At 42.5% G+C, this 12,354-nt stretch overlaps 1 long non-coding RNA gene across 1 annotated transcript in view; it reads right to left on the bottom strand.

Moving 5' to 3' along the window:
• LOC118493852 overlaps nucleotides 1-12,354 on the bottom strand; it is a 210,705-nt gene that overhangs the window by 158,906 nt on the left and 39,445 nt on the right. The window lies entirely within an intron of this gene.

Genomic DNA, 12,354 nt, shown 5'->3' with positions numbered 1-12,354 from the left:
CCGGCTCATTGCATTATCTGAGCTTTTAATGGATGGTTTTAATTATATTCTGTCAATAATTAATAGTAACAGCAAGTCCGATTAAAATTGTCTTAAATTTTGCACCAAATTAGAAATAAGTGTGTGTTCTTAATGAGTTCTCTGGAATGTCTAAATGTACCTTGCTAGACTCTGATTGTGATTAAATGCTTTGGTTGCAAGTAAAGACACCTCGTTAGATCAAATTGTGTTCATTTAAACGGATGATTTAGACTCATTGGAAAGGAATTCATCCAGATAATAAAACTATCTCCGCAAATGTGATTATCCAGCTGTGTGGTCAGTTCAGATCAAGTACGGCAGCTTTCCTTCCACATCAGCCAGGACCTTTTTGTCATAAGTGAATGCATCGCTACATAAATGACCATTCTGATCTACATTTTGCACACAGCCAAATGTCTGGAAGTCAGTTGACCTCTAACCTCAGATTCCAGCGGTCAGAGATTGAAATCGGCTCCTCTTTACTGGCTCCGTCCATCTGTCAGAGAGGAACGGAGAGAGTGGTAACAAATTGAGTTTCAAATTCAGTTCACATAGGAAAATTGGCTCCCAGAATGATGCATGGCTGTAATCTATCCATCACGGGGTAATTGACTCGCTCCTTTTACATCAAGTTAGTGTCACTTGGCTGAAGGGCGCCAGAGGTTTCTGGCTCCCGGTGTGTGCCAAGGTCTCTTCTGTATTCCCCCTGGAAGGCTGATGCACACGGTCATATAGCTATGGGTTGACCCCGTGGTGCTACTGTGCCATCTGGTGGAGGGCCTGAGGAGTTGCAGTCGCCAGGTATTCATCCATCAACTTGATCAACTATGAGGAGATGAAAGAAGTCACGGGAACTGATGTTATCGTCAGCAGAGCAAATAATTTACTATATGCACGTTAATTTGTGTCAAAGGGGCTTTTGTTGGGTGCTACTGCTGAACGAGAATCACATCAAGGCTTGTGTGTTTCCTGTTTTTCATAGCATCATGTGCCTATTTCGTGGCTTTTCTTCTGTCTGATTATAAAACTTGTAAGTGTGTGTCTGAAGCTGAAACCCCTGTCCCTGGCAGACGGGCATAGTGAAGACGGCTTAACACAAGAACAATGGGGTCCTTTGACCAAAAACGACGCCCCCAAGACATGAGGCCTCCAGTCACCGTGGCAACCCCCCATGGGACAGGGAGCGGGCTGACAGCTGGAGAGGAGGACTTACAAAAATGGAGTCCATTTCTTTCCACTGAAGCTCCCCTTGCTCTATATCTTTTCCCTCTTCTCCCTGTCTTCCTCTACTCAGTGGCCTTATGAATGTGGGTTACGTCTCATTTTACAGCTTTATGTGATTGACCTTATGGGCTTTGCTCAGCACCTACCAACTCCTGCTCACACACAAAAAGAGTTTAAAGAGACAACAATAAATCAGGTCTTTATGGGCTCTTGTTGCAGTCAGTAGTAAGAGAGCATTGAACTCATTGACAAATATGGGGCTGAGCCACACAATTTCACACTCACTGTACACTTGATTTTACGCCTCATTTTAAAACGGATGAGCACTTTCTGTACAGACACAAAGAGGCATAATCAGTTATTTGTACTTCCAGATTTAGAGACTATAGTCTTTCAATTAGTTAATTAGTAGCTGAATGGAATTAAGTTGTCCCGCCGCCTCAGTCCCTTCTGTGCTCGATGCTGTGAGCCCTCTATTATTGATGCTCAGAGGCGCGCTCTCTAAGCCCGGCACCGCTCGCCTACGGAGCTAAAGACAGCAGGGTGGAGGGCAACAAAACAAAAGGCAGCACAACAGCAAGAGACCCCTCTAGCTACTCTCAGTTTGGTTTTCTGTCCCAGTGTGTCTGCATGCTACAGCTGTGGCTGGCTCAGACCTACTTCAAACAGCTGCCTCTACATGCAGCATGCAAGGACACAAGATGTAAAGGGAATTTTTAGTGTTTGGTTTTAAAAATGCAACAGTTCTTTGGGGAACAAGTCTGCGTTTCTCATGTACACAGTAGGCAATGCACATTGCACACTATTGCAATGCAATTGCTCTACTGCACAATGTGTCAATCTCAATTCCATGCTTTAGTTTCTCATCTAACTAAACTCTGAAGATTGCCAGTATAGGACAAGGTCATGAAACGTTAGAGAGGGTTTAACCTTACTGCAAGACGCTGGGCAAGTGTACAATATGTTGCTTTTTTCAGTGGCCACCTCTATATAAAAGCCAGGCTTGTTGCAGTTGGCTTCATGGGCATTTTCAGTAGCATCCAAAACAGGACCTTCAACATCTTAAAGGGATGCACTTGGCTTTCAGAACATTAGTACAGCTGCAAACAAATATTTTCTATGAAAAGATATAGTGGAATAATGGCGCCCTGAGCCACCCCACGTGTGTGTGTGTGTGTGCGTGCGGGCGGGCGGGCGCACTGTCTCCAGGTTTCGGCTTTATCTGTATCTGCGTGCAGATGGAGGCCAGAGGAGGAGGAGATGAGTAACATCCTGTTGGTGTCAACACATAATTTATGGTGATAAGGACTTATGTGGCACAGGTGCTAACAACACTGTTGGTGTTCTGCTTAACAGCATTGCCGATCAAAGAGGCTACCAATTATCTTGACCACAGTCCCAATTGTTTATGAAAATCATCCGAATATCAATGCATCCTGATCAATTGGAGAATGACGTATTGATATCTTTCAGTATATAAAACAGTTTGGAAGAATGTATGTATCAGTATAAAGAACAAGAATACAGGTGAGTGCATTTACATGTAGGAGCAATCACACATTGTATTTGAACATACATGGAGTGAGGTTTTGTCTTTTTTTTTTAATGGCAGGACTGAGGGCAAACAGTCTGTCAGTCTGGTGTGTTACACAGGACACAGAGAGCTGCCCACTAACACACCTGTACAAATCTCCAAAATGTCTGGGCATGTCCAAACTCGATTCAGTCGTGACCGATACAATGTGGACAAGTGTGTCTTCAGATGAAAAAAAGTAGCATCTGCTCGGACGTTAACGCTCCCGACATATTTACTTGTACTGAAAAAGACTAGAGAGATTTGATTAATGTCTAATCTCAGTGTTGTAGGAAACATGGAATTTATCAAACAGGTTTGGTGGTAAGATGATTTCTCTCTCTAATATTCTCTAAAAAGTTCTAATGATGAGAGTTTATTTGCATGAATGCTCACAGTTTACAACTGAATAAAAGCAGTTTTTTTTTATCAGAATACAGCATAGATCTGCTTAGAAATCTAGGAAATATTGGATAGAAAATAAAACATCACATTCATTTTTAGCTTCACTTGTTTTCATTTTAACACACACATTTTCTATAGTCTGCAACTTTTTTAATAATAATTCCAGTGATGGCTCCATGGTATCAGAATTTTGATTAGTCACCATGGAAACCTTAATTGGTCATGTGGGGCTAAGGGCTGGGGAAATTGGCATAACAGGCAGCCAAGTGACAGTACTCAGATCCAATGGAAATCACAATTGTCAGATTGACAGCACTCTAGCCCAATGGGATCCCCTCCCATCCCTGCCTCTCTTCTAGCCCCGCCCCTGCCCTAGGGACCAGGGCCGCATCGCACCAACTTGGAGATGATCCTGAGGGCCCTTTGTTGAACCTCTTCAGCACTGCAGCCTGGCTTTCATTGCACTCGTGCAAGGACACGACTATACTCCAGACACGGCCTGACCACAGCAGGGTAGATGGTGACGTTTGGCCCGTGCACCCTTTGTTTTGGCCCTCCATGACATTTGACATGCTCATAAAATCCTAACCGTAATGACTATGAAACGTACATTTTTTTCTGCAACTCAAAAGTACTTAATCTGAGTGGTACGGCAATGTAAAGCACAGTGCTGTTAAACTTCCCTATATATGTAAAGCCATATCTATTTACATATACAGTATATTACAAGAATTACGGTGATTTTCAACATCAATATTTGTTTTTGGCCCGTGGCCTTCCATCCAGATACACTTTGCCCCTTCATATATAAGAATGTGGGCACTTCCGCATGCCTGGGTAGCTCACCTGTTAGAGCAGGCGCCCATATATAGAGGCTTACTCCTCGACACAGCCTCCAACCTGCGGCTCTTTGCTGCACGTCATCCCCCCTCTCTCTTCCCTTTCATATCTCCATCTGTCCTATATAAATTAAGGCCTAAAATGTCCAAAAAATAATCAAATAAAAAGAATGTGGGCACTTCTGGTTTAGAGGCTTGCCTCACCACCTGTTTAATGTGAGTGTCCCTGCTGAGGTCAGAGTCCAGATAAAGGTCTAGGTACTTCCTGTCCCCAGAGAAACAGAGGAGCAGGTTGGGGTGGGTTTCTGTAGAATGATGATGTATAACTTTCTTATATTGCTAGGAAAGCCCAAAATACTGACAAAAACATGAAATGAATGATACTTTTGAGCCATTTAACACCCAGGTTGCAGACTATGATTATATATGACATATCTATGTTTACAGTTCATGCCTTTTTTCCTCTTAAAAACAAGAACTTGTATGTGGCCACAGTTGCTTGTATATTGGTACATAACTGGTGATTACAGTCCTCCAGAGTGTGTATTTTTTATCATGTCGATACATTTTTATGATATGTTTTTTCTTCATCAAAGTTTATACTCCTGCCTCACATGAAGAATGTCCTGCTGAGTTCAAAACTGGTCTCTCTGAATTCATGTTTTCCCCGTGTTTATATGAGTTTTCTCCACATTCCTGAAACATGCATTCCCTCTGGGCATGGATGTGAGCTATCCCTTTCTGTCTGCGTGTTGTGTAGCCGTGTGGTTGACCGGTGACCTGTCCAGGGTGTTTCTCTCCCTTCTGCCTGTTGCATGCTGGGAAAGGTTCCAGGCCCACTCCCTTTTTTGTGGTATTTAGTAGACATAAGAATGGGGGAGAAGAGAAGAAAAAAGAAACGCTACACTGCAGGCCTAAATCATCAATGCTCAATGATATCCAAATCTTGTCCATCCGAGACATTCTAGTCCTGCGCGGAGGAGTTAACTGAGCCGACATCATCAACATGGTGTCTCCAGAGAAAGGAGGCAGCCTGCCATTGTAACTGGAAGACAAGAACTACTGCTTTTTCTTGAAGAAATCCCTGAAGGGAAGCTCCATCTTCAACTCCGTGTTCAACAGCGTGAGCATCGAGCCGAAGGCCACTGAAGGCAGCTAGTACTTGTTCTGCAAAGGGGCCTCAGAGATTTAGCTTAAGAAGATATATAAACTAAAGAAAAAATAAGTTGCACTCATAACCCAGATTTTCACAAGGCAGGAATAGAGGGTAGAGAATTAACAGGAATAGAGGGTAGCATCAAATACAACTTTTACTAATAATGATTCTGCTGAATGTCGGTCCGTCCACAGTTTGTTCACAATCACAGCAATTCTTTGAATGGATTGCTATGAAGGATTGTACAGACATTCAGGGTCCCCCAGAGGATGAATCCTGATGACTTTGGTGATCCTCTGACTTTACACCTACAGCTCCATCAATCACGTCCAATGCTGTGAGAACCAGAAATGAAATTCCACTCACCTCCTGTGTATTGAGGTGGCGGCAGATGTCTTAGAGGCATATGTATTTCAAACCTGAGAAAATAAACCCAAAACTATCTTCATGGATAGAAAACATGGGAGATGAGTTAGACAATATATTATTTGTAATTTAATCATCTTCACTAAATGGCTAGTGACCCCCAGTTATGTTAACTGTGCATGTATTCCCCTGTGACTTCAAAACCATTCGTCGCATCAGCGAGTGTGAAGATGTAACAAAATATAATGTAAATCTAGAGTTGAAGATCTCCTTTATAGTGACTATATACTGTCCATACAAGGGATTTAAAGAGGCAATGTAGGAGAGCTGAGCGAAGATGGAAGAAAGACAAACTCAAGGTATCTCTTGATATCCTGAAAAGCTTATTCACCGTATCCCCCAGAGTTAGATAAGTCCATACATACCCTTCTCATCTCCATGCGTGTTGTAACTCTGTCAGAGGCACCCACCGCTAGCCTAGCTTAGCACAGATCCTGGAGGTAACCGGTTCCATCTAGCCTACTGCTCCCAATAAGTGACTAAATAACGCCAACATGTTCCTATTTACATGTTGTGATTTGTATAGTCACAGCGTGTACAAATAACTCTCTGCTCCTCACCACGGGGCTTCTCAGGTGCTGCAAGCAAATCACTCCGCCCAAGTAGCAGAAGTAGCAGTGCTTCGCCTTTCTGAGAATATAGTTCCCAGTATGTATACGGTTAGAAGATGGCTGTGTCTCATGTGACCTTGTTATTTGTACACGCTGTGACTATACAAATCACAACATGTAAATAGGAAAATGTTGGTGTTATTTTGTCACTTATTGGGAGCAGTGGGCTAGATGGAGCCAGTTACCTCCAGGATCTGTGCTAAGCTAGGCTAGCAGTGGGGGCGTCAGACAGAGTTACAACACGCACGGAGATGAGAATGGTATGTATGGACTTATCTAACTCTGGGGGTTACGGTGAATAAGACAAAGTCCCAATAAGTCAGCGTGTTTCTTTAAGGCAATCAACGCAGTGGTAAACCCTTTTCCTAGCCAGTATGTGGAAGCATCCACTGAGATATGTGAGCATTTTCTCCACCATTTCTTAAATAAAATAGAGATTAGGCTCTATATCACACCTGTGACCAGAAATCTCCTCATCTGCACTAAACACTCTCTGCCAGAACAGTGTGTCTCATTTCAAGCAAATTTCATTGCTAGAATTAGAGGAGTTAATCCCCTGCTTAAATTCCTCCACCTGCCAATTACACGCTGTCCCCACTAGATCTCTGAAAGAGGTATTTCAGACTTTTGGCCCACAAATTCTCTCTATTATCAACTGCTCATTGTCTACTGGCTCTGTTCCATTACTGTCCCATTCGACCTTTCCTGGAGAAACCTACACTAAACCCTCTTTTTTTTCAATTAAGATGTTTAGAAAGGTCTGTTGCCTTGAATTAGTCACATGAATAACAGGAATATTTTTTTAACAATATCAGTCAGGATTATGTGTCCAGCACCAAAACAGCTCTTATTAAGGTTACCAAAGGCCGCTGATTCTGGGACTTCAATTCAATTTGAACTCTGCTCGATTTGAGTTTGTTCATATGATGTTCGATATCCTTATAAATCACTTTAAAAACTGTGTTGGTAATAAGGACACTGTCCTTGTCTGGTTTCGCTCTCTCTGACAGATCTTTCGAGAACTCTCCTCATCCCCACTCCCCCTCTCATGTGGTGTTCCCCAGGGCTCAATTCTTGGACCGATACTACTTTTTTTTTTTTTTTATGTATATGGTTTTTTTCGGTCAGATTATCTTTAAGTATAATATTAATTTTCACTGTTATGTGAACCACATGCAATTTTATGTTCCGCTTACTGGTAGTGACACAGACACATTTTCTCATGTGATGGGTTGTCTCTGTCATAAAAATCTGAGGTCCTTTTATTTTCGGCCCCCCCAAACCTAACCTGTGACTTTAAAAATAATCTTTTTAATATGTCCTCCAATGTCAAGGATTCCGCCCGCAAATTGAGTGTGATCTTTGACTCTGAGCTTTGTTTGGACACATAAATCCCCAAGGTAGTGCAATCGTGCTTTCTCCAACTTGGCAATGTTGCAAAAGACAAACATTTTTTATCTCAAACAGACCTTTAAAAAGTCATCCCTGCTTTTATCTCGTCACAGCTGGATTATTGTAATTCCCTGTATTCAGGGCTCAGCCAAAAGGCCATCTCCCATCTCCAGCTTGTCCACAACTCGGCTGCCAGACTTTTAACAAATTCTAAGAGACAAGATCATATCACTGCCATCCTTGCAAAGCTACACTGGCTACCTGTTAAGTATAAAATTGATTTTAAACTTTTACTAATTACTTTTAAAGCCAAACATGGCCTCGCTCCTACCTACATCATGGATTTACTCGCACCCTATAAAGGCCGTTTTATGCTTCTGCGTCAGATTGACGGCGTGCCCCCGCAGACATCTCTGCGTCTACGCCGGACCCTACGCCGTAGCCTGACATGCACCTCTCACTCGGCCGTGGCTTGGTAGCGTTGCATTTCCCCCTGCTCATTTCCTGGTTCTCCTTCTCCATAAACAACATGAAATCAAGGAGAGAGATAACTTTTCCTGCTACAGATTTCCCACCGTGGTCTGAAAGCACAGGGGAGACACTTTGTTTCTCTCACTATGACTCTAGAGGCGGTAGCCTACTCACAAACAAACTCAGTACCCTCATATCAATCACTCTTTAAAACTTTTTTTTTTTACAGTAAATCTGTTGTTTGTCTAGTTTCTATCCCTCATTTACCACTTTTATATTTTTTATTTCACACTCTGTTTATGTGTGTTCTGTAAAGTACTTCAAAACTGGATTCACTGAACCTTCGTTCCCTGGATGGAATCACCTGCACTAATAATGTTTCGTCACTTATTTATTCAGATTATCTTTTAATTTGTCACCCATTCATAATTATAGTGGAGATAGCAGAGTGTGGCAGTTCAGTAGTTATTTCCTGTGATGTTGTAGTGAAAAACAGAAACTCTTTCGCATTATAAATCTGCTATCAAGACAGACCTTTACACAGACTGTGGCACTGACTGACGTGACATTTTTAGGGGACAGAATCCTAGACATGTCAAAATAATCAGTGCACAAATTGCCTGCCAAATGCAACCACAAGCAGTAATACTTGATCTACCGAGTACAATCGAGGTATTTTGAATTTCTAACATCCATGCACACACTTAGGCAGCGTCCAGGATTTTGCAATAAAAAGACCGTCATGGTTCAAGCATTACTGTGTAACTATTTGCACTTAACTCTGTGTGTTTTCTGTCCATCAATCTACTCACTAAAGTGCCTCTGAGAGCCGGAGCTGACCTGATCAAGATCTGCAGTGGCTGGCTAACTCCTCTGTGAGCAATGGGCCAGGCTGACATGTGTCAGCCATGATAAATGAGCAGGTGTTTGGGTCGTGTTAAGTAAATGGAGTCATTATTGATGACCTCGGAGCTCCCTGTGTGTTGCCAGTATCAGTGATGACTTCCAGGCCCCCGCTGCAGTAAAAGGGGATGTTGTGATTCTGTGGGTCAGGGAAGGACTCACAGCCTTGGGGGCCAGGCTGGAGTGTCTGCCATGGCGGGGTTAAGTTGAGTTACTTGGTCTGGTGACCTCAAAGTGGGAAGTTCACTGTCTGGCACTGAAGCTGTGTGGCTGGCAGCCTCTGTGTTGGCTGTTACTTGCTCCTGCCTTAATGGTTAGACCTGAAAGTTACAGTCTTGCTTTTACATTTTGACTTTATTTTTCATATGTAGAGAAATAAACAGTGGTGTAGTGGTGAAAAAAGATACTTAGTGTGCAGAGAAACACAGGGTGGCATATCTTGGGAGCCTGTCTATGTTCCCTCAGCCCTATGTTCCGTCAGCCATGTTCCCTCAGCCCTGTTTTCCCTTCAACCTTTTTCCCTCAGCCCATATATGTTCCCTCAGCCCTATGTTCCCTAAGCCTTGTGTTCTCTCAGCCCTATGTTCCCTCAGCCCTGTGTTCCCTTAACCATATGTTCCCTCAGCCCTATGTTCCCTCAGCCTTGTGTTCCCTCAGTCCTGTGTTCCCTCAGCCCTGTGTTCCCTCAGCCCTGTGTTCCCTCAGCCCTGTGTTCCCTCTGCCATGTTCCCTCAGTCCTATTTTCCCTCAGTCAAATGTTCCCTCAGCCCTACGTTCCCTCAGCCCTAACCATAGCCCTAACCACTACACCAAGATGAGCAGTGTTACTGCAGCAATGATGTGGGGGTTATTTAATAGAAATGATGGAATATAGGGCTGAGGGAACACAGGGCCTAATCTGGGGGAAATCCTTGGGGAAACCTAGTGTCTAATTTGGAGAAAAAAACTTGAGGGAACATAGGGCCTAATTTTGATGGGGGGGAAATTCATAGAAATGAGGGAACATAGGGCTGAGAGGACATAGGGATGACCCTCATATCTTGAGGCTTAGCTTAAAAGGCTAGTGTGCAGTAAACAAATTCAAAAAATAGAAAAAGAAATATAACAAATCTACAGCCAGGCTAGCGGCCATGTAAGGCAGTACTTAGGCGGTGGCAGTTCACAGATCACTTTGCTGATTTGAGCTATTTTGTTCAGTTCAATTTGTGTTAACATCAGCATACTAACATTCTCATGATGACAATGTTAACATGCTGATGTTTAGCAGGTATAATGTTTACCATGTTCACCATTCCCTATGCCATACAGGCATTGAACACAGAATGAGTGCATTTAGGGAACACTTATTTTATAAGATGTGCTCTCTTTTATTATTTATATAACCTTTTTGCTCCTACCTGTCTGTTTACACTGTTGTATACTGTATATTTGTATGTGTTGTTGTATGGTGTGTTGTATGTATCTTTGATGTACTTGAAAGAAGCCAGAGACAAAGTCCATTGAGGTGGACAATAAAGTCAATCAAATCAAATCTTAGTTTAGCATTTTGGCAAGCTAACATTTGCTACTTAGCATTAAAAACAAAAGTACAGCTGAGGATGATGAAAATGTCATTAGTTTGAACCAAAGATTGAAAACATTAGACATAATTTTGACCTGATAATGGTGCAAGATGAAAAGTTAAGAAATCGCCAGTTATTCCAAGTCGTCCTAAGGGGGACATGAATGTGTGCACCAAATTTAGTGGCAATATGTCCAATAGCTGCCTAGACAATTCACTTCAAACTACGAATGTCAACCTCATGGTGGCGCTAGAGGAACAGTCAGGAGATCACCAAAGTCAGTAGGATTCATCTTATGGGAACCATGAAAGACTGTACCAAATATTATGGCAATCCATCCAATAGTTGTTGAGATATTTCAGTCTGAACCAAAGTGGTGGACTGGGCCGACTGACTGCAGACTGACATTGCCATCCTTAGAGCCAAGCCACTAGCATGGCTAAATATTGAATTATTTTTTTTTTAAGATAATTTTTTGGCCATTATTGACAGGACAGCTGAAGACATGAAAGGGGAGAGAGAGGGGGGAATGACATGCAGCAAAGGGCCACAGGTCGGAGTTGAACCCGGGCCCCCTGCGTTGAGGAGTAAACCTCTATATATGGGCGCCTGCTCTACCAACTGAGCTATCTGGGCACCCAAAGTATGTAAATTTAAGTACTAAAATGCCACGGTGTATATTGGACTGCTGTGTAGGTGGCTAAGTTGTGCAATTTCAGTATAGAAATAGATACAATTAGCATTATGTCTCAGTTGTAACGCAAACTACACAAGGTGAACAACCACCAATATGAAAAAAAATCAAGTATATATTCCCTTTATTTATTTATATTCGCCAATAAAGTGATTGAACTGTATTCCTCATATAAAAAGCCTGAAAACCATTTTGCTACGAGTTTTCTCTCCACTCCATTCATAGATGCCTGTTTCCAGCCAGGAAATGTGTACGTGGAAAACCTGGATGGATGAGACATGATATTATCATCCCTCTCAGCAGCAGCTTCTGTTGTCTTTCTCCATATGAAAAACACAGCAAGCCCTCCGTCATTGTCACCTGGGCTAGATACTGTTATTCCACAGGACTGAAGGTATTTATCACCTTGAGTGTGATATGTATAAGCATGTCACTTTGTTATACGTCTCTCAGGATTATCTGTGATGTTAATTTACATCAATATGATTACATAACATGCTCCATCTGTTGCCTCTTGGTAGCGCAGGGGGGAGACAAACACGCATATCTTAACACAGACAAGAATCTAATTATTCAATTAGAGTCCATATTGAATGAATAACTGATTTACCACAGTTTACATAATAACAACACAGATCATTAGTGCCTCTGTAATGCAATTTACGATGACTGTGGAGGGCTCATCATTCATGGGAATGTATACTTTGTTGCCCCCATTGCCCTGCAGTAATCTGAAAGTGTTATCATTAATATAAATGGCCGTGAACTGAGCGGCTTTTAATATGTATTGCATGGCTCACATTGACGAAATCAAGGAATCACATCATCTGCATGACATAAATCTCGCTCCTGACTCTCTAAGAAGGTCTTCATGTTCTGTGTCTGGTGTGAGAAAAAAAGCTTGTTGTGTAAGTGAGCACTTGGTAAAAAAAAAAAAGGTGGGGGTGGCCTGTGGTTGGGAGGGATGGAGAAGGAGGTGGAGGGGTGGGGGAGAAGTAGACAAAAGCCTGCTGAGCTCCAGAGGTTAAGTCCCCCCACCACCACCATGCCCACAGGAATGTGTGAATGAGAGAGTCC

The sequence above is a fragment of the Sander lucioperca genome, chromosome 2 (genome assembly GCF_008315115.2).
Source record: "Sander lucioperca isolate FBNREF2018 chromosome 2, SLUC_FBN_1.2, whole genome shotgun sequence".
Lineage (NCBI taxonomy): Eukaryota > Metazoa > Chordata > Actinopteri > Perciformes > Percidae > Sander > Sander lucioperca.
The sequence above is the reverse complement of the archived record's forward strand: the minus strand, read 5'-3'. Positions and strand labels throughout refer to the sequence as shown.